This window comes from Orbicella faveolata, unplaced genomic scaffold (genome assembly GCF_042242905.1).
Source record: "Orbicella faveolata isolate gen_17 unplaced genomic scaffold, um_ofav_v1 contig_34, whole genome shotgun sequence".
Taxonomy (NCBI): Eukaryota; Metazoa; Cnidaria; class Anthozoa; order Scleractinia; family Merulinidae; genus Orbicella; species Orbicella faveolata.
This window is the reverse complement of record NW_028301563.1, coordinates 30,982,060-31,005,301: the sequence shown is the minus strand read 5'-3', so window position 1 is coordinate 31,005,301 and position 23,242 is coordinate 30,982,060. Positions and strand designations below refer to the sequence as shown.

The window sequence follows — 23,242 nt, the reverse complement described above, 5'->3', positions numbered from 1 at the left end:
TATCCAGTTGAGGCCATTTTCGTTAAGAGCTGTGATTTGGTAAATCATTTGTCTTGCTCTGGCTAAACTATTTTATCTTCTTTGTGTGAAAAAGGAAAGTAAATTCGGCAAACTCCACTGAGATATGTTTAATGGATCTAAGCTGACATTATTTCACCATAGAATAAACATGTCATTACTTTGTTAAACGCAGTGACATTTAAATATTGTAATCACACGTTTGCTGATATCAATTTTTAGTCCTGTTTCCTTCAGTGGTGTCTTTTCCATTGTTGCTTGTGATGTGAAACGCTTTGGGCCATTCAAGTTAAAATGATAGCATCTCTCTTGGTGCTGTTGTTGCTCAAACAAGCTATGGTAAGAATTTTTTCAAGGATTTCTTTTCAACGCTATACTAGCTGATCGAACCGCGATTTCAACGTTATCAAAAGAAAGCAGGCTATTGTATGCGCGCAGTGTGCGCCCTCTTGAAACTCTTAAAATGGCCACATCTCGGCTGTTTGGGCGTGTTACTTTTAAACTGAAGCATACAGGCTACACTGGATGTTGGGGATGTCAAACTAATAGCAATTTCTTCAGCTCTTAAACTTTATTACACAGAGTTTCAGGAGTTTGTATTGATGGAAGTGCGTGCTTTGTTTAGTTTCGCGTTCCCTATTCTTTATTTGTTCCATGAGTTGAAATCGAGGTCTTTTCGAAATTTATGCGCAAAGCAATGTAGCTTCTGTTTTACACATTGCATGAATTCAATCGTTGAAGCACTGTGTTTGTTCAGGATATCGCTTTAATTTCTCAAAGAGATGTTAAAACAATGTTATCCATTACAACATCTTCTGAGCAAGAATTGCTCAGTGTTTTCATCGATAAAGTTTTCATTCTCTCTTTAATGAAGACAGTCAAAACTTATTTTAATGTTAATTTTTCTGCTCCTATTTAGGCTCAATCCGTTATGCCCCAAGCATCTTGTGTTTCTGCAAAAGGAGGAGACCCGAGGCTGGTGGTTTTTGTATCGTTGGCTAATCAGTCTGAACCCATTGTGCAAGGGTATGGTGTAACATAGCACTACATTATTGGATTTCAATTTTTTTCGCAAGTAGTCTTGAAGTACTCCAAGTGGTTGCTGCAACTGAGCTATAACCCACAATAACAATAATGATTATAATAATCGAAATTCAATTCAAATGGGATCTACTTGAAAACGTCTTAAATTCTTAACTTAAACGAACTTTCTCTTTAATTACCGATATATTGCCGTAAGTAATTAGTATTTTAGGTTTGCTGTAATTTTAAATTAAAGGTATTGTCTTTGAAAAACCCCTTTGGGGACAGTCAACAAAGGATGTATGCATGTATGTGTTATTAGGCTTTCCACAAATTGTCCGATTTTTTGGGGGATATTTAGAACTTTTCGAGATATTTAGAAAATATTTTCCGGAAAATTTAGAAATATTGAAACTGAATGTTCACAGCTTTTTTGGTTGAGCTCTGTGTTTTCTTCGCTATTTTCTTTAAACAATTCATAGCGCTATGGCAGAAACAATCCATGACAGTGATCTCCCAATTGAAAAATATACTCCACTCACTAAAAAGCACTAAAGCAGCAATTTTCAAAAATGGCGGATAATAGTAACATCCATGCACCTGAATCTTCTACTACTGCTGCAAGAAAATTTGGATCGAGATTATTAAATATTTGACCTAACTTATCACCAAAATTGGTTTATTTTTAAAACAAAAATAAGACTGATATTTATGGGGTTTTCCGAGGTATTTAGAAAATCGTTTGCTCCGGACATTTAGACTGAAATTTTTTGGGGAAGATGTACATGTACATGTATGTCGAAACATACGAAACGTCAAGTTAAATATAGTTTTATTTGTGTTTTCTGGAAGGATATTTAGGCGATTTTGCATGATATTTACCAAAGGCAAAAAGCTATTCAGTAAAAGCTTGAAGAAAACAAGACTACTCGCCCGCGCCACACGCGAGACACCACACAACCCGTGCCAAGCGCGGGAAACACGCAAACGTCAAACGCGGAAAAACAAGCGGTGATAAAAGCGTCTTAGCCGAGTGACGATCGATAGTTGTTCTTATTTAATGGAAAGAAACGATTTGTATTTGAATTAATGTATCTACAGCTGATGTCATAAGCAGCAAGATATAAATGATTCTGTTGTAAGTGAACCCATGCTTTTCTTTTCACAGTGGTTTGGCCACTCAGCACCTTTTCATAGCACACGACCAAGATTCACAAGGTGCCGCTGCCAACCTGGAGGTGAAGTGGTCTTTTCCTGAACAGCTCGAGTTTGATTCGGCTCAAAACATAACTGGACCAGAATATACCAGCTTGATAAGTCAGGAGTCAACCTTGATCGTTAAGGTAAGATAATGATTGGTTAGGAAATAATTAAGCCTAGTCTGTGCGGCGCAATGAAGTAAATATAAGTTTACCTATTTGACAAATTGTTCAAACAAAACTATGAAGTGTAAACAAACTAGGGCCGGCTTTCCACAATTATCCGGATATCTTTTGGGATCTTTAAAAGTTTCCGAAATAATAAGAACAATTTAAGAAATTTAGAAAATTTAGGAGATATTTAGTAATAGTTTAATAGCTTTTTTTTGGCTTAGCCCTGTGTTTTCCTCGCTATTTTCTTGAAACAATACTCAGTTATATGCCAGAAACAATCCACTTCAGCGACTTCCCCTGGAAAAATGTGTTTTCCATATCGCTAAAAGCTCTAAATTAGCAACTTGCCTCCCCTACTCCTGCCGACTAAAAGAACGTTTTAAGCAAGTTTTGGCCTAAGTGACTCAAAATCGGCTTATCTTTAAAATAAAAACAAGAAACTATTGGGAACGTTTTTCGAGATATTTAGAAAAATTTTTGTGATATTTAGAAAATGTTTTGAGAATTTGCGCAAAGCTATTTAGGTGATTTAACGTGATATTCGTGGAAAGGCTTAAAATCGACCAAAATAAACTTAAAATTACTCGGCTAAAGAAAAATCACAGACTGTTCTCCATGAATTTATAAATTTCAGTTTGATAAGTTGGAATCCTGCCAAAATATCACCCTCGCCATAAATCTCAAAGTTGACCATCAGAAGAGAACCTTGCCGGGAAAAACTTCACAAACGTCGACCTTTGTAGCTGTGGAATATTACTGGGAAGATGAAAGCCTGGATGGAGCTCCAAAAACAGAACGAACAAGGTCTTCCTTTGAGTTCTACGCACCAAGTAAGTTAATAATTTATGATGATGGAATATCCTGGTTTTCTTAACATCATGTGATTCCGGTTTTTTTCGCGAAGGCCACACAATAACACTTTCTAAAGGTACAGAATTACCAAGAAGGTATTAATAGGCCGAAGATGGACAAGGATGGCCAAGATTTGGGAGGATAAAGAAGGATTACAGAACGAACAAATTTGCAAAATTGAGTCTAATTAAAGAATGAGTTATAACGTGACACCATTGCTGTATCTACTCTCTTGAATGGACTCAGCGTTGTGATATGTTTCCATAACAACATTGTTTGATGGCCATGCTGACGCAAATTTTAAAGTTCTTAGTTGAATTTCAGTGAAAATTTAGTAAGTTAATCCGGCCAAAATTTCTTATTTATCATTTTGTTTTTGTAGCATGCTCCCGTTTTCGCCCCTTAGGGATGAAAGATGGCAAAATCAAGGAAAGTCAGCTGTCGAGTTCCTCTTACATGAAGACTGAACGAAACAAAACTGGGAACTGTCCTCACTTTTCAAGACCAGGCTCTGTTGGTGTGTTTATGGTTGAAGACGGAATGCTTCATTATGACCGCAACAATTTTCTTCAAGTGGATTTCCGCACAAAGACTAAAGTTGAAATGGTAATGAAACTTAAGTTACTTCTGTAACTGTCCCGGGGGGAGGGGGGGGAGAAATAGGGTTTCGATCTCGGCCATTTTGGTCTCAAACAGGGTATCAAATTTTTGGCCAGGTCATAAATAGGGTAGGGAAAATCATAGATTTAGTCTTAAACTGAGGGTAAGGGTTTTGGGAATCGAGTCTCACATCACCACCTGATTTTTCTGGGAGTACCACCCCCCCCCCCCCCGGGGGTGTAACTGTCAGTTTGTGCATCAAACCTAGACGCCCCAATATATTCCCGCAATATTTTATTTTGTGTTAACTTGGTGTGCTTTTGTCCGACTGTCAAGTGTAAATATGCGTGTCGAGGTCTTTATTCTTGGCTATGAAAATATTTGATATTTGTTTGCACTAACATTCAATTTTAGGTTTCTATCGAGGGATCAAATGGCAGTTACGTGACCTCGTTCTTGGTACATTCCAGTAATGACAACGTAATGTGGATGGTGTACAAGGACAAAACAAGCGGAAAACCAAAAGTAATCGTTAACTTTACTGAGTTTTCACACGCATTCTTTTTTCAACCAATTTTCCCCTGTCCGCCGAATTGATCAAAACAATTTCATAATTAGTTCGATTTGTATAGTGTGATCGTCCGCGTGAGTGTAGTTCTGAAAAGAACTGTTGTTGGTGACTGACGTTTCGACAACCTGAGCGGAAGTCATCTTCAAAGTCAAGTGAGAACAATTTGACTAACAATAGACGGAACGAAACCGACCAATGACTGATGACAAACTCCACACGAGTCTTTCAGCCAATACGATCATGGCTAAACTGACCAATCACGTTCAACGGACCAGACTAAAAACATCATCGACTGACAAACACTATTCACTTGTCCCTCAAGATGACTTCCGCTCAGGTTGTCGAAACGTCAGTCACCAACAGCAGTTCTTTTCAGAACTACCCCGACACCCGGACGATCACACTATACGAACTACTGATACTCCTGGGTTCAAACCATTTACTAAATTTCATAATTATTCCTGGTTCGTTTGGTGTCGTTTTTTCTCCATATAAAATTGTACGCTTTAACTTACATCTTTGAATTTGTCGCCATTGTATAATAATTTATCTTTTTTGGACGCAACCCCACAGCGTTAAAATTGAAAACAAATAAAAGTTCACTCCGTGTTTTACACTCAGGCCACATAAAACCCCAGACATTTTGGGACAAGTTCCAATGAATCATCGTGGCACGAATGCTTTTCCCCTCTGGAAACAAAATATTATGTAGTTGGCTTTTAAAAATTCTCAACACCATATCTCTTAGGAATTTACATGTACAGCTAACAGCAAATTTCCGCCGGTGAAAGTATCCGTCATCAGTCCTCCAATCATCGGCCAGTATTTACGCATTAATCCGCGCTCTTGGAAGACACGCTTGTCGATGGCAATTGAATTCTATGGATGTTATCTTGTGGATAACAGAAATGGTGAGCGACTTATACTTTATACCTGAATTGTTGAAGGTTTTCCGCATAGAATAGAAAAATATGCGACTTATTTTTCACCTAGGAATGTGCCATAAGAACTCACCAAAATTGCTTTACTACTTCATGGAAAAAATGTTACTTTAAAGGATGAAGAAATGTTCACAACAAGACCCAATATTGGGGCAATTTCTTTTGCAGACTTGGTCAAGTATTTGGCGTTTTATTAAATTTAATAGAGATGACTGACTCCATATGAAAATAAACCTTCAGTTGAAAGGAGCCGGCTCGGAGTGTAATTGTTATTAAATCAGTTACTTTCAAGAGCCTGATTATTTCACGTTTTATCACGTTTTTTTTTTCCTTAATACAGTTCCTCGCCCCCTTGGAATGGAGTCTGGTGCCATCAGATAAATGCATCGAGTGAAACAGAGAACGGGACTCGGGATCAGTCCCGTCTCAACTCGGGACCAGAAAAAGCATGGTGTGTTCAGGAGTCGGATAGTGTTAGGACATTAACTATCAATCTCACAAAACCGTACTACATTACTCAGGTAAGAGTTTCGACAGAAAAAGAACAACCCCTCTGGGAAAATAATGTACAGTAAAAGGCAGCGTACTAAATACGCTTAGAAAAAGGGGTGGGTGAGGAAGGGGGGGGGGGGGAAGTGGTGGGTGAAAATGTAACTTGTGATGTGTGATTGAACCGTATTCTACAGGATGAACAATACTTTTTGCTACTCTCGGGCTACAAGTGAGAATTCGGCACCAGATCAAGTAGGTCCAAATGCATGTGGCGATTGTAGTACTTGCTTATTAGAATAGGGGATCCATAAAAGAGGAGCCGTTTATGATTAAATCTAATGGGATCATTTGAGGATTAAAGAGGCTTAGCCAGCAGAGGGTTTCACCCTCAGCTATTTTACCTAGACACGTTGATTAAGTTTGTTGTTGTTGTAGTTTGCTGTTGAAGCGTTACCCAAAGTTCAATATTCAGCTTTTAACATTTTGTATTTAATAGATCTCAATGCAGGGAAAACTGTGTGACCCAGAAAATGAATGCGAGCCTCCCCCTGAATTTGTCTTCCTAGCATTTGATGGGAAAATCGTTCAAGAGCATGGAAAAAAAAAAGGTATCTGAGAATGATATCTCAGACATTTTTTTTTTTATACCTTAGAATAGTCTTTAATGTTTGCCACCTTGGCAAACATTACGCTCAATACCCAATTACTGTGCGTCCAAAGTTATGATGCTAATTATGCATGCTTGTAAAAAGGTTGTTCATTAAATTGAAACGGCTTTTTCAATTTTGGTTTTGTAGCGTTTCCAAGGAAACCAGGTAGACCACGTAATTACGCACACCTTGATCGTACCCAAGAAGGCTTCGACAGTGACCTTTGACCTCAGTGGCACGCAAGGAAGAAGATGCATGCGCGTGGAGGTGTATGGGAAGCCAGTCAAAGAAGAAGGTAGACAGTACTTTGTGAAATCTAGCAATAAGCTTTGTGTCCAGTTTTCGATAATATCTATCCCCGTGGTAGGTCATTGGTGATTCAGAGGGGGTGGGGGTCTCAAAAGCCAAAATTTTTAAGGGGAGGTGTGTGAAGCTGAATTAGAGATTTCGGAGGAGTGATAGTGTTCAAACCAAAAACTGTCCAGGAGCTTGAGGTATGCACAGTTTCTGTAACAATACAATTATCAACCAGAAACTGCTAAAATGTGTTAAACCAGTGGGTGAGAGGAAGGAAAAAAGAAGGGGTGGGGGTGGGGGTGGGGGTGGGGATAGGTATTTCCATGTATAAGCTATATGAATAAATGTGCCGCGCAGGAGAGTATGGCTTTTAAGCTTTTTTCCAGAAAGATAGAGGACTTAAGATTTTGCTTAAACTGATGGTGCTGTAATGACATAATCAGCAACTTTTTACATGAGCTTTTGTTTTCACCTTTCAGAATTCTCAGCAGTAGTAAAGCGTGGCTTTCTCTGTGCACATGACGACAATGAGGAGCCGATTGTGTTTCTGTGTTTTGGAGAATACAGTGAAGACGACGTGTAAGTGTTCATGTAAACATCTTTAAAAAGATATTCTCTTGTTTCAAGTAAAACCAAAGTAATCATTCCGGCCAATCACAAAGGACACAGTTAATCCAGTGAACCAATCAAAACTCGAAGCATTTTGCTGACGAAAACGAGCGCACGTGAGTCACGATTAGCTTCGTATTATTTCTGATTGGCTGAAAAAGTGGCGCGAGTTTTTCAAGCCAATAGGAAAGCGAGGTAATACAAAACCAATTACTTTTCGACACTCAAGTGATAAGAGCTTTATAACTTTTTTAAAACTTTTCCACACTCAGTGATAAGCGCTTTATAACCTTTTTTAACTTTTACAAAGGTCTTGCAAATTTTCGCTTCAAACACCTACATTCTTCGAAGCCATGAAAAGTAGAATCTTGGTGTGCAACATTGGAAAGGGCACTTTTAATTATTACGTGATTGTGAGTGATTGTAGATTACTACAGTTGCCGTTCGTTCTAATCTTAACAGGTTTCCAAGAAGCACATGTTTGGGGACCCAAAATGAAGGAAAATCTCACTTTGGTAAGATTACAACTAAAAGTGATCTCTAAACTTGTGCAGTTACGAAACCAAGAGTCATCAAAATAAAATTTCTCTATGGCAAGGAGATAAATACTATATCACACTGGTCTTAGGAATTTAGGGAATTATCACCTTTGGCTAATGCTGTTGATCAAAATTTCCTTGATTAAGATCGATCAGACTTCTCCTCGGAAAATTAATTTATACTCCATCGCAAAGGTCAAGAGAATGTGCTAAACGATCACCACTGAAAAATTGTCCTAACAATTTTCCGAACTGTTTTTGCAGTAAATATATAAAGGCAATTAAGGAGAAAATCTATGTTGATGACGAAGCTTTAAGGGTTGAAAAAGCAGTTTTAATTAGAATTCAAACCGTAACAAGTGCGCATACCAGTGGAACTTGATACAATGTTTTCTTTAATTTCGTCTAAGCTCTTGATCCAACCTTATTTACAATTCTGGCGTTTGATCCTGAAAATAAACGTCTATACGGTGTCAGCAAACGCCACCGTCTGTACATGGAAAGTGATGACGTATATGGCCGGCAGTGGCACGTGATATTGCCAGTTAAGTGGGGGAACATACGGGACAAGCCGGGAATGCAGTTTATTACAGAAGTTCCGTTTGTGCCAGAAACTCGTTTCACTCGGCTTCCAGCTTCAGAAGTGACGGATACTGACGTCCAAGGCAATAGATGGGGAGGTCAGTCGCTAATACGGATAATTACAGGGATATATTTATGAATGCTTCCATTGTACAACTATGTTCCGTGGTACAAAACTGATTGCGGACAACATATATAACCCGTCTGATTTGATAGCTGTTACCTGATTCCACAGAGAAGTAAAAAACAAACAAACAAACAAACAAACGAAGTCACTTTTCCGGGTCCTGCTATTTATTCAAGTCACAGTAAAAGAAAATTAATACCTAAACCGATCAACTTGCATTTATTTTACTCGCAATTCCACATCGATTTTCACTGGAGCGGTATTCTTTTACCGCAGTGAGCGTGTTCTGGAAGTTGACAAAGGCTAAGAAAACAAATAATTTGTTTATTATATAATAATTATGTTCTATAATTAATGATGACGTAATTATCATAAATGAGAGGGAGAACCCATTCAAGAGCAACTTTTCTTCAACAGCGCGCGCAAATGACGCGTGTGGTCCATTAACACCAGGCACGAGCGTACACTGAGCAATAGGTATTAAAATAGGACCTACTGATAATCAATCAGACTCGAGAGCCTTGTTACAGTTATGATTATCATCCCCACAGGATCTTCTCTGGGTCTTCACGTCTTTCCTCCTGCTGTAAACAAATGGCTGTTGGTTGGTTTGTGGAGGAATCACGGTGAGTAAAAATGCTAATCTTGTACCCAGTTGTCACTCATCTGACGTCTGACACTGAAAAATGAGCCTTCCACTTGGCCATAGGTGATCTGGGTTCCATGAAAAAAATACTATTTAATGTATAACGATTATATATCAAGTGGTTGGGTTAAAAAAGCGTGCTATAATTTCAGTGTTTCGAGGTTTCCTTGATTGGAAACAGAAGCAACCTTTTTCTTCCTGAGTGGTCTGAATTTTGCAATGTGAATCAATAAAATGTAGCGCTCACGGATTAGTTCTGGCAAATAATTTTTTTAAGCGTTCCATAAAAAACTTACCCTGGGTGCCAGAGGTTTTTCTTGCGCGGTTTCCGGTGTCGGTCATGTCTCTATTGTGACCCGCGCGAAAAACCCCTGGAACAGAGCGCGATTTCTTTGATAGCGCCGACCCAATGACAAGGCAGTTTAAATCTATCTTGTCCAAAACCTGGACTACAAAGCTGATAGGCTCCTAACGACCTCCAAAGAATTTTCTAATCTAACAGATACGGTAATTGGTTTCTAAGAATAGAGAACGTGAGCATGTGAAATGTCGCGAGTAAAGGTTGGTTTTCACTTGCACATAAACAAGCACAAACATAAGCACAAGCACTCGCAGAAGCAAGTGAGAACACCCACGACATAAGCATAAGCATAAGGACAAGAAGAACGAACATGGTTCGTTCTTCTTGTGCTTATGTTATGCTTATGTTATGTTTATGTTATGCTTATGTCGCAGTGCGAACGCGAGTGAAATAAGCATAAGTACAAGCGTAAGGTGGTCAACCAATCATCGCTCACTTTGACCCATACCTCCTCGAGAAACTAACCACAAGCAAAATGACGGATTCCAATCGATTTGACACCTCAGTAAATGCCGAGCTGTCAGTAGATGAACTTCTCTCCGAGGCGGTGAGACAATATCCGGTTTTGTATGAAAAAACAAGTAAAGATTTTCAAGACCGCAAGAAAATGGAGCTAGCATGGCTAGACGTCGCACGGAAGACTGGTTTTCCCTCAGGTAATTATTGTTATCTGACATCATTTATAGGCTTTCGTTTACAAATGTAAGCTTAACAAGGTTTACCTCATGAAGCTTTTTCATGGAATTCATAGTCCCCGCGTCCACTTTATTTTGATTTTAACGTAACACAAAACAACGCAAAGAGAAAGATTTCATCCTCATCCGCCATCTTGATTGTAGTTTAGGAAAGCTGGTATCGAGGAATTTTGTTAATACTGCGCCTGCGTGTGCTCTTGTGCTTATATTCTGGTGTTCTCACTTGTTTCGTAATTTCTTATGCTTGTGCTTATGCCCTAGTGAAAACCAGCCTTAATGTGTTGCCTAGTTCCTAGGCCTCAGTATTTCGCCGCGGTCAATCATTTCGGGTCACGTGGTCTGGGGCGAAAAGTGTGGCTTAGACAAACACCCGCAAATTGAGACAATTTGTCTCAATTTATGAGCCGATTTCGTGCCGCGGAAGGACAGTGACTGCTAGAGAAAAGCAATTTAAACTCTTCGGTTTAGTTTTAATCTTAACTGGCCATGGTCAAGTCAAACGGCTCATTTGGATCCAAACGGATATTATCGAGTCAGAAACATCGCGCTTTCCAACCACAGGCAAATACTGACTACTCAAAATATTTAAGTTTCTATTACATGTAACTGTAGCCCTTGATCAAAGAAAACAAAAATATACCAAATTTCTTAAATTTCGGGTTCAAGAGTAAGCTAGAGTAGCTTTCGAAGTTAATTATTTAACAAAAGTTTGACCGCTATGTATTAAATAAGAATTCGCTCGCAGAGCTTTCTTATAACCAACAAGTTTTGAGGTAAGGAATTACCTTGCGAAATTAAACTTAACCTTGCATGTAATTTCTGTACGAACCACTTAACCACAGGCTTATTTACTAAACAATGACGTACTACAGCAACCTGTTCTGGAATTCTCATTAATACACATGTAAGGAGATGAAAAACAACAAGGCAAGTCGTCCTGGCCTTGGACTTTGCACTCAGATCACAAGGCAGGGGCACAATTATTATTTCATCATGACAAGCGCTACTAGAGCTGAACTCCTTGAAACACAGATATTTCAACAGATTTGTAAAGTCGAATTCGCAGAGGAGCGAAATATTCTTCCAGGTTTCGGTTGAAAAGAATCGGAACTATTAAAACATCCTACAGTTGAGCAGAATTTATCGATCACAACCTGTCAGCTTTCGAAACTTGATAAAATTGGTCGTTTAGGCTTCCAGTTGAGGTGCATGCCAAATAAAAACGTTTGTATGACAAGCATAATAATAGTTCTAACCATAAATTCTAAGCAAGTTGCTCTTCTGTACCAAACTGCAGCAAACTTGCCAGAAGATACAGTTTCTGATCCCATTCCTGCGAGTTGCAACAATCAGCATCTTCACCGACTGAGAGCTACTGAGTTATTTGGTGAGAATGATAGAAGTTGTCCGGATAGCAAAGTCGATCAAGTAAATAAGCCCCTTGGGTTTCCTGCTGTACATAAAAGTTTACGAAAGACGACGACTATGAATCCCTGAAGTTCAGCCAAAATCAACAACAAGCATCCAAACGCATGCGCATTCTGTTATTGTCTAGGCGTCAGTCTAGGCTACTCCGGGTATTCGTCTGCCATACGTCACTGAAATCAATCTGACCGAAATTTAATAGAATGTCTCTATTCAAATAAAAATAGTCCATTAAAAATTGCGGGCAGCGCTTATTTAAACATTTCTTCACAAGATTTAGCACTTGCAACTCCCGTCTAAGCCCCAGCGTATCATATTTAAGGTGTGCTAGCGCATTATCACTGCTGTCGCGGTTTGCATGAAAATCCTTGCCGCGCGTCTTTGTAACTTCTCTATATTATCAGCATTCGTACGTCCACAACAGTTCCAAACGGTATCGCAGTAATCAATAACAGGAGGAATAAATGATTTGTAAATCATAGTAGCAGTGTGCATACTAATGCTCCTCCTGGTGCGGCCAAGAATTCCTATTCTCTTACTAATGCACGTTCCATGAAAGCGACTCATCCAAAATTTCTCCTAAGTACTTATACTCAGCAACCCGTGTTAGCTCCTTGCCATCGATATTTACAAAACAATCAGCAGTTGCTAACCTAGAACCAGTGCCAATTAAAACACATTCTGTTCTGCCCTGGTGAATAACAAGACTATTGTCTACGAGCCAGACATTAACCTTGGCGAGTTCACTGGTAAGAGTACTACTGAATTCTTGGGCATTATATACTAGCGGTGAAATACATGACTGTATCGTCAGCGCACATCAGAATCTGGCATCGTTTTAGAACTATAGGCAGATCGTTGACGAACAGGACAAAGAGCAAAGGACCCAGAATTGACCCTCGTGGGACACCGACGTAATAGGACATGGAGCAGAGATTTCCTTACCAAAATTCACGAGCTGTTTACGGTCTGTCAGGCAGTTTCGGAACCAGTCTAACTCAATGTCCTTAAGTCCATATGACATCTAGTTTGCTAATAAGTATTTCGTGATCAACGGAGTCAAATGCCTTTCGCAAGTCATACTGCCTCAGTGAGCAATCCATGGTGCATGCCACGCCAGATGCAGTCTGAAAAGGTAACAGCGGTAATTTAAAATTTGGTATTAATCGATTATCCTTTTGATCAGCCCTTCTTTTTTCAAAAGCAACACTACCGAGAGCCTGCTTAAGGCGTACAGCGGCTGAAGCGAAAATTTATTGAAACCATTAACAATTTTCTTTCCATCACTGCAAAGCTCGCCATCAATATGGATATTTTTGAAACTGGCAGAGCTCTTTTCCCCGGGAATGATCTTCATTGTTCTCCAGAAAGCTTTGGTGTCATCTTTATGGTTATCAATTAATTTCTTGTTGTATGTTTGCTTCGCCTTCTTTACTGAGTTCGTCACATGATTTCGCATTGCTTTATAAGCAAACCAGTCTTCGTCACGGGATGATTTCAGTGCTTTTTTTTAAAAAGTAGTTACGCTGACGAACCTACAGTACAAACTATTTTCAACGACTGACTCTGGGAAACTGGTACACTAACCTAGAACAAACGCCTTTTAACAGATGTCAACAACTACCGGCGCCTTACAAACGACTTATCCACGACGGAAACGAAACGTATTAAACCGACAAACGGACTTCTAACAGACCGACTTAATTTGACTAACAATAGAAGGACCAAAAACCGACCGATTTGACTAACAATAGATGGATTGAAACCGACCGATGACTGATGACAAACTTTACACGAGTCTTTCAGTCAATACCATCATGGCTAAACTGACCAATCACGTTTAACGGACCAGACTTATAACAACATCGAATGACAAACACTATTCACCTGACTCTGAAGATGACTTCCGCTCAGGTTGTCGAAACGTCAGTCACCAACAACAGTTCTTTTCAGAACTACCCTCACCCAGACCGTATCACACTATGTGAACTACTGATACTCCTGGCATTACTGACTGACTGACTGACTGACTGACTGACTTACTGACTTACTGGCCTACTAACCTACTGACTGACTGACTTACTGACTTACTGACTGACTGGCTGACTGACTGACCTTCTGACTTCCTTCCTTTATTCCTTCCTCCCTCCCTCTCTCCCATCCTTCCTTACTTACTTCCTTACATGCTAACTCACTCACTCACTCACTCACTCACTCACTCACTCACTCACTCACTCACTCACTCACTCACTCACTCACTCACTCACGCACACACTCACTCACTTTCTGACTTGCATACCAACTCAGTTAGTTACTTATTAAGTTGCATTTGTAAAGACGTGACTATTATTTTTTTGCACCCTGTTCAGATATTAGCCCTTGTCACAGCAGTCCTTGTCTAAACGGAGGAACTTGCAATGTAGACAGCGATGGATATAGCTGTGACTGTTTGCCATTTCATTATGGTCGCCACTGTGACGGTGAGCTTAAAACCAGACATTGTACCTTGACCTGAGCATGTGTTAATTCGGACGTGTGACATATTACTATATGGCGAGCTCCGTGAGCTGGCCAGATGAACAGAATTCTGCGCTGTGATTGGCTACCTGGGCGGCAAGATGGCGCTCTATTGCCCGCTCGGGATTACCCGCGCGCTGTGTCCTGCAAGAAAATAGTGTTCTTTTTCCCTATAATAAATCCTTTATTGACCAAGTTTGTTTGGTCAAGATGGCTGGATATTGGCCAATATCCAGCATCTTACCCTCACGCATGGTCAATAACCTATATATATTCAGGATACTTTCTTAGGGACTGAACGTGAAAGATACCCTTACTGATCGAGTAGAAAATTTAAATGTCACTTGTCATATTGATTCTCTTTGATAAAAACTATTCCTGTTTTTCCAGAACCTTTAGATATGTTCTCATTAGATTAAGTTGAATTATTTTTTTCATTTACCACAGCTAGTTTATGGGCTTCAAAAATTTTGAACAAGAACATCAGCCACTTGACCAATTTAAGTAAGTGGTTAAATCCCGTCAGGCAAAGTAAGTCTCTTTGGAAGCGTTGCTGGCTTGCATCAGTGGATGGCTGGGCTAGCACTACTTTTCATTCATTATGCGACAACAAAGGACCAACAGTGACAATTATCCGTGTAGGGAAGTACATCTTTGGGGGATATACGGGTGCATCGTGGGGTGAGTAGCATTCAATTTAATTCAGATTTAGATTCCCTCTCTAATTATGATTTATTAGCTCTCCGAGCCCATCACCTCGCATCTTCTTAATCGGTAATTCAAAAAAAAATTCAAGTATTATAAGATGAACTTAATTGCCCTCATTTGCATTTAAGTGTGGACACGTCACAAGCGAAAGCTCGATATAAATTGATATCAAACGTACATGATTCGCCATCAATCGTCGAACGTTTGGCAGACCATGCAAGTTACGCGATCATTCCGGCGGGAAGTCAGTCCTTTAAACCAGACGAAGTGGAAGTCTTCTATGAAACAAACTACAAATAAAAAGCTTTAACATCTGCAGCAGGAGCGTAACCAGCTTTTGAAGAGTTGTAAGCCTAGCATGGGGCTCGCATCCAGAAATATGTAAAAACGCAGCTTGTTGACTTGAAGTATTTTGTACAGACATGTATCTCGGCTCTCATGGAAATCGAAAGTGTGGCAACTCTTGCTTTCTCAAAGGGTATCGAGCCACGTGAAAATAAGTTAAGTTGAGGCAGGAGCCATAATCCAGGACGGAGACCGTAAATCTTGGGATCCGCGCGCGCCTAAGATATGGGACAATTTTTCTATTTTTAGAACAAATGGCGCATCCTGACGTCATATATCCGCCCGGATCCACGCACGTGTCTGGGGCTCTCGAGTGAATGTTGTCATGTTGAGTGATTAAATGGTGAGAGCTGCGAGATTCTCATGCAGATTTTTCACAGCGATGGCAGGGAATAAGGAAGGGAATAAGAACCAGGACTCTTATATGTAGTTTTATGCTCTAAGCTAATGGAAAAGGTGACTTACTTTTTTTTCGCGTTGTGAATGAATAATATCTGCTCGCGCTAGTTGTACGCGTAAGTTTTTGCGTTTGTTCTGTGAAGAAAAGTTATGTAAGAAAATTCTTTACTCTGGTATCGAGTTGATTTATGAGTTTCCCAAAAAATGCTTAATCATAATCCAACCCTGTTTTAGATAGTTTCTTATGGTTTCTGTTTCTTTGGTGAGTTTGCAAAAGTTTTTGAAAGGAAAGTCTGACGCGTACATTCAGTAGCTCATTTGCATAGTGCAGCGCGTGCTCTTTCAAGTCCGAGTCGGTGTTTTCAATTGTCAACAAATCTTGACAAAGATTTATTTCGAGGTCTTTTGTGCTGAGTTGCTGCAGCAATTTTCACCAAAGCCAAAAGGTTACTAATATCATGTGTGTTTCTTTGACATAGTGAAATTTTACACGGCAAAAATAAAACAAACAAGGAGTTTTGATAACTCAACCAAAAAAAATCAAAATCGTTATTCGAGTTGATTAAAGAAAGCGTCATCGTAATTTTGCTGATTATTTCTGCTGTATTCACATATTTTCAGTTAATAATGGTAATTGAACTGAGTGGAGTGCAATTTGGTCTGAAATCATACGCGTGATTTCAAAATCGAACGAGCGCGCAGCGCGAGTGCGATTTGAAATCACAAGCATGATTTCAGACCAAAATTGCATGACACGAAGTTCAATTGCCACTTTATTAGATCCATTTTGAAATCGCACAATTTTATCGCCTTAAGTTTTAGATTTTTGGTGTATTGTTCTAGTAGCCGGTTTGTTAAAAAAAAAAAAAGCGGAACCGGAAACGCCTTTACGTCTCAGTTAGTATGCGAAATGATGTCATGTGACGAAAACTCATCCGAGCATGACAAAGAAACAAGCGGTTTTGAAGTGAGAACGAAAATAGTCTACTTCAGGTATAAAAGTTCAATTCTCGTCGCCTGAATCAATGATGGAAGGTCTTTCTTTCTTCTGTGGTTGAGGCTGAGACTTTTCATTGTCTTTGGAGAAGGAATTTGAAGGTGCATCCTGCGTAATTCTGCGATGGATTTCTTTTGAGTTGTGAAACTCGAGTGCACGATGCCCAGTGGATGGCACGTTTTTTTTTCTTTCATACCGTTTAATGGCATGATTTTAAGGGAGTCCAGCTCGTTATCATCTCCGTTTCTTTTTGTGACCTCGGCGAAGGACTCAATACTCAGGACCTTGTCAAGTTCTTGCGGCGCCATTTGTTTCAAGATATTTCCAAGATGGCGGGACTAGCACCAGCTTCATAAGACGTTCATTCATTCATTGTTTTGTGGAGCGGGGCGCATTTTGTTGCTTCGTTTGAAACCTGGAAACATCTAACTTCTTGAGATGGCCCTGAATTTGTTGTTGTGTGGTTTTCGTTTGTTTATGTTTTACTGGACTCGGTATCATACGGATTTTGAGCAGACGTTGAAGAAAAATCGCCAAAATATTCGTCAAAATGGACACTGAAAGTTGGAAACTTCCATTAAAGTAGGTGTTCAGCCTGAAGGAGCTCATAATCGTCATTTAGAAACTGTAATTAATTACATTCGTCAATTTTTTTGGAAAAAAAACAACAGTAACAACAAAGTTTTGGCAATAGTAGTTGCTGAATTCTCCACACAATGGCTTTTTGCCTCTCATTTTCCTGAAATTTTATTGTTTACTTTAAACTAATTTTGAAATCTGATTGGTTGTTTTGTTTTACTGTGCCATTCTCAATGGCTGAGAAAAAGATGCGATTTAGAGTAAAAAATAGTGCGATTCGTGAATAAATCGCACCATTGAGAGCCAATCAGATTGCAAGGATAACCAGTGATTTCAAAATGGATTTAATAAAGCTTTTAATATGTTCTCAAACATTTATCAACCTTAAACATATTTAAAAACTAGAGATATTATATGAGTTCGATGTACGTTTTCACAAAAGTGGGGAAGTCCAATTTGTCATGTTTTACTGACTGTACAAAACACGCATCGGCGGGCGCTCTTATTCATCGACAACAGACAATTTATTGGATTTTTACACAAACAAAACTGAGCAGCATCTACCGACATAAACTTTATTGTCGCTTATTGGGCCTTGATAAAACATCAAGCGTTGCTTACAATTCAGGCGAAACTCAAACTTGGAATTATTTTTTTTGGTTTACTTTTCGGTCGAGATAGACTCTGGCGAAATCCTCGCAAGCCTGTGGCAAGAGGGGGAAAACTTTGAAGTCCTGAAACGCTGCTATATCCAAATATACCCAACTAGTTTTCTGCTGTGTTTTGGAAAAGCTGTTAATCTTCAACATATGTGAAACTTAGAGTGGAGTAATGTACAGCTCATGTAAAAGAAGCGTCCGTCGGAACACAACTTGGTCAGCGATATATATCTAAGCTTAAAGCGGAACATACCTAAATTCGACACTGTCTCACTTCACTCAAACTGGAGCACCTTACGACGAAGATACTTAAGCAAAATTCCAACAGACGTAAACGCGTTGAGTTGTGGGCCAAAAACATGAAAAAATTTCGGGAATTTCGGACGCCATTTCCCCCGCGCGACATCCGCAAAAATCCTTGCAGCATGTACGCGCGTGTGCCGCAGGCGATGGCGCAATTTGTTCTAAAAATAGAATTATTGTCCCATATCATGGGGACAACCCCAATACTAGAAATGGCGCGCGCTTACGGTCTCCGTCCCCGATTATGGCTCCTGGTTGAGGTTATATTTTTCTATACATAGCAGCTCTTTAATCAATTAAACTGAAGGCATGTATATTCCATGCAGCCGTAGGACACAACGATGTGAAAGTAGAAAATAGTAAAGTTGAGACTGAAAAGAAGAGATTATACCTTTCTATGGACACTCGTTACCTTCATGGAGCCAGAATTTGTACTTTGTATATGTGCGCAATAGAGCTTCATGAAATAAAGCGTGGAAGGGAATTAAATGAACCAGTCTTCAAAAGAATAAAACTCGACGAAGGAAAGTTTTTTCAGGACAGAGTAGAGGATCTGGATGAAGTTAAATCGAATGCATGACTAGGTTTGATCTAAACAAATCTTAACTCACGAACGCACAGGGTATGGGTACCATACTACTTCAACCTCTATATTCAGAGCGGAAAAACGTACTGCACAGCTTTCTGCGGATCCCTAACCCCACTTGCGGGCTCAGGTAATAACGCGGGCTGCAATTGTGGAAAGACCAGTGGACTGATAGTAAGGGACGGACTACTGGAGAAGTGAAGGGGGCGCAATTTTGGCTCGCATGAATCTTTTTCTCCAGTTGACAGTTCAAGATATTTTTTTTCAATTGTAACCCTTTACACGAATTTTTTGAAATCTGCTTCTTATCATATTTGCTTGCCTATGGCGCACGTTTGCTCTGGGCCTCTATGCGGTGATCTTCCCTCGCTTGGTGGGACGGTCCAGAGGAAGCGACTCCAAAATGTTGACGTTGACGCCTGCACCTAGGTCTTGAGGGATTCTTTGCAACTGAGCGCTTGCTGTGACTCAGTTCTCCATAAAGCAGCCGTTTGGGCAGTCGACTGTCTGGCATCCAGACAACATGGCCAGCCCATTTCGCTTGTGCATTCTGTAAGAGGTTGTGTGCACAGGATGCTGGTCCGTTACAGGACCTCGATATCTAGAATTTTATCCAGCCACCTGATGTGGAGGAGTCTACGGAGACAGCTCAACGGAAAGTTGTTAAGCTATTGGGCGTGTATTTTGAATAAATGAAAGGGTTAACGCAACAGCTTTTCCAAAATGTACACCCAGTGGGAGAGGAGGAAGCGATTAGAAATCATTTTAGTATTTGATGTATACTGTTAATTTTTGTATACTTATTTATTGTACAATTTTTGTAAATGTTTTATAACAAATACCGAGCAATCAAAGAAAGGGAATTTGAGTGAGTTATGTTGCTTTTATCTTGCCTGACAGGTCACTCACGTCCTATTTAAATTTGAGAAATAATTAAAATATATCAGAAGTTGTGAATAGTTGAGATAGAAGATTTGACAAAAGTATGAAGCTCAAAACAAACACAGTGGCTTCATATAAATGCGATCCAGTGACAAACACTGAAAAAATTGTCAACATTTTTAACACTTTGGCTGAGTTATAATTAGACTGGTTTGATACCAAAATGCGACCCTTCTGCATGAATTTATTTTCCGTGGGTTTCTTTTTCACGAATTTTTCTCCTGCCATTTCCCCTTGCTCGAATCATTTTTTTTCCGTCCATTTCTTTCCCCACCAAAACTCGCACATGCTTATTACCTTTCTCCGCTCTGACACCCCTATATATATCGTGGGGAAGGGAGAGTTCAGGGATTTAATTCGACTAGTTGGGAAGCAGCGCGAAAGAGGCGGCAGTAATAAAAAAGTGGTCGGGGGGGGTGTATTCTCTACAGTAGCCACACAACGAAAAAACCAATACGACCGTTGTTGATCTTCTCAAACTGTCTTGAAAGATTAAATTTGGCATTTACCGAAGATTTCTCTCTCTTTTTCGAAACTTTTCACTTATGTGGAACTACCTATGCTTTTTCGTCAGCAACAGAATTTTTTTTTGAGGAAATGCAACGAAAGTAACAGTTCTTTCCATTGTGTATTTCAAATCAGGTTACACTTGTTCACATCAATACGATTCAGCAGCCTTTCTCTTCTCATTGGTTAACAAGCCTGGTTTGCAGCCACTGAAGCTAGATCAAACAGGATTGTATAGTTCTTCCAAAGCGCATTCCATCTACAGCTGCTCTAACTGTGGACCATCATTTGGAGGAAGAAACGATATTTACATTGCCAACAACGCCGCATCAAGCACCAGCTCATACTCAAACCTTGGATGGACCTACAGCCCGCCACCTGGCAACAGCTATGGATCCCCCTTTACACGATCATTCCTGGCGGGTAGTTACTACTTCCGACCTGACGAAGTCGAAGTCTTCTATGAAACTACCTGAAGAAATCGCGGAGCTTGGAGTCTTAGTTTTACACACCCTGTTCAGTAAAATTAAACCTTTGCAATTATATAAGGGTATACACAAACTGTTGGTTAATTAAAGAATATAATCTGAAAATATAATCTGAAAATTCCAATATCACAGATGATATGTCAATCAATAGGTTAGTACAAAATCGAGTAGTCACGTATCCTTAGTCTAAGATAAACAGTTTTCTTCAAGCTTACTTCTTTGGAAATTACCAAATTACCAAATTAATGGTAATTACCATGGTTATGTGTTATAACAAGCTATAACGTTAGCCGAGTTAATGACTTCTACAAGAAATTCTCCTTTTAGTCTTTCACGTAAGTCACGAAAACGCGCCGATAGGAGTAATGTTTGTCTTTAGAATTCCTTTCGTATGTTTTGATTAATACCTATATTGTTTATCCACCAATCGGATAAAAGAAGATAACACGTGTGTGTATCCAGAGTAAAACCTTAGCTGCCGAATGAAAAAATTTAACGTTAATTAATAAATTATTAATCTTGTTGCTGAGTTGCAACTTATTGAATTCCACGAAAATCATACCAGGATAGGTTAAAAGTCACAGGAATCCACCTGCTTCTGATTTCTTATTTTATTCAAGTTAAGTGGATTTAGAAAACGTAGATTGAGAAGGGATTTTTTTGTTCGTAGTAATTAAGATCTTTTGCCAAGAATCTCTTGCAAAGAATCAGAGTCCCATCCATGGAAACTCGAAGAATCCAACACATGCTATTGACAATAAACACTTAATTGTATGTCAGACAAAGCTCCATCCGCAAATAGAGATTTCATCACCTTACGCTCATCCAAGTATAATCTTCGACATGACTATATCCTTTCTTTGCCGAAATTTAATACGACTAATTGTGGTCTCAAATCAAGGAGGTATTTTGCTGCAAAGAAATGGAACGAGCTAACAAATGATATTAGAACTGAAGTAAGCACTAAATAAATGAACAACAAGACTCGATCGCTTAAGTTTGACTGATATGGGAATTTATTGTGATTCGATTCTCCAGATTTTTAGTTCTTTGCGTTTATAGGTTGATATGATCAATTAAGGTACATTCTTGGTTTTAATTTTTAGAATATACTTGGGCCGTGGATTACCTGTAAACTAGCTGATAAACTAAGCGTAAACCTCACGTTAAATAAAGTATAGCATCGTATCGTATTTTTTGAGAGTGCAAACGTAGAAAACAAACACAAGTTATAAAAGCTTGTAACAATAAAACAAAGCAGGGTGAAAATAACGCGTTGTTTTCTGTTTGTGTTCGTTTTCATCTAAGAGGAAAGAAATAATTTCTTCGTAGCTTCTACTGTGAATTCCCAATGTCAAATTGCCTCTGTTAAACCCGCCTTTAGGGAGTCATGGTAGTTGTATGCAAAGTTTCCAGTTAAGTCTTGAACTTGTTTTGTTTAATACACATTCCATGATTACCCGCTGGCGCAATTTATTGAAGAAATTTAAAATTCCACCCGCACGAGCGTTTTTCTTTTCAGTCAGAAATTTAGCTGATAGGAAAGAGAAAACAAAAATATATTATTTGGGATATATCAGCATTTTAATTTTACTTGAAAAACATTTTTAGCATATTGACGATAACTTACCACAGATTCAAGTTGCTTAACCTGACTTAGCCTATGTGCATGCGTCATATATGTCGTACGTAATCAAGACAAAAATAAATGTACAAGGATGTCTGCTAATCATTCACAGCCATGGGTCTTCTAGATTCAGTATTTCATGTATTTTGAGCATTTAAAAAATCGGCTAAATGAAGAGCTCTATTTGAGCTGTCTTGTGTCATTAGCTTTCAAATTACGTAAGATATTTGATTTCTTATCGAATTGCGATCTATTTAGCTCTAAATATACAAGTAAGGAAGTTCAAATACGACTTACGATTAATAGTTTATAATGACCATCTTTACTTTCGAATTTTCGAGCCTCTGACTCTGCCGCTCATTTTTGATCGATTTTGCCCTAGAAGAAAGAAAAAACAATTGACACCCTACTGTCTGACCATTCAAAAGAAAGCTATTGAGTAGCACTTTCATGCGATACTGTGTATTACGCCGTGTAAAAGTTTTTCATGCTCGTCAACTTGTCAGCCAGCCAGTTAAAGGCCGTGATTGTGATAAAACAACCAATTTTGGATGCTGTAAAACTACAAGCTGTTCCACTGACTTCTGTAACACAGGCTCAGCTGTCACCTTCGACGGTTTCCTGTTAACCGTGAGCTCTGTCCTGGGACTGGCACCACTGAAGTAAAACGCTGACCAAACCACAGTTCTTTTTTCTCAGTTAATGTAGTATTTCTCGAGTAGTACTGCCGTGGCATTAAGTACCTCACAAAGGCCATCTCGATCTCTACACTGAAACTTTCTAT

General features: G+C 39.2%; 1 pseudogene across 1 annotated transcript; it reads left to right on the top strand.

Moving 5' to 3' along the window:
* The first annotated feature begins 256 nt into the window (after positions 1-256).
* Positions 257-22,103, top strand: LOC149105749 (uncharacterized; annotated as a pseudogene). Its single transcript, XR_016201390.1, has 17 exons — positions 257-357; positions 938-1,044; positions 2,210-2,384; positions 3,049-3,244; positions 3,649-3,872; positions 4,281-4,391; positions 5,186-5,348; positions 5,719-5,899; positions 6,367-6,475; positions 6,666-6,815; positions 7,297-7,396; positions 7,889-7,941; positions 8,376-8,645; positions 9,226-9,300; positions 14,171-14,281; positions 14,766-14,999; positions 20,479-22,103. The product of XR_016201390.1 is annotated as an uncharacterized LOC149105749 (transcript).
* The last annotated feature ends 1,139 nt before the right edge of the window (positions 22,104-23,242 follow it).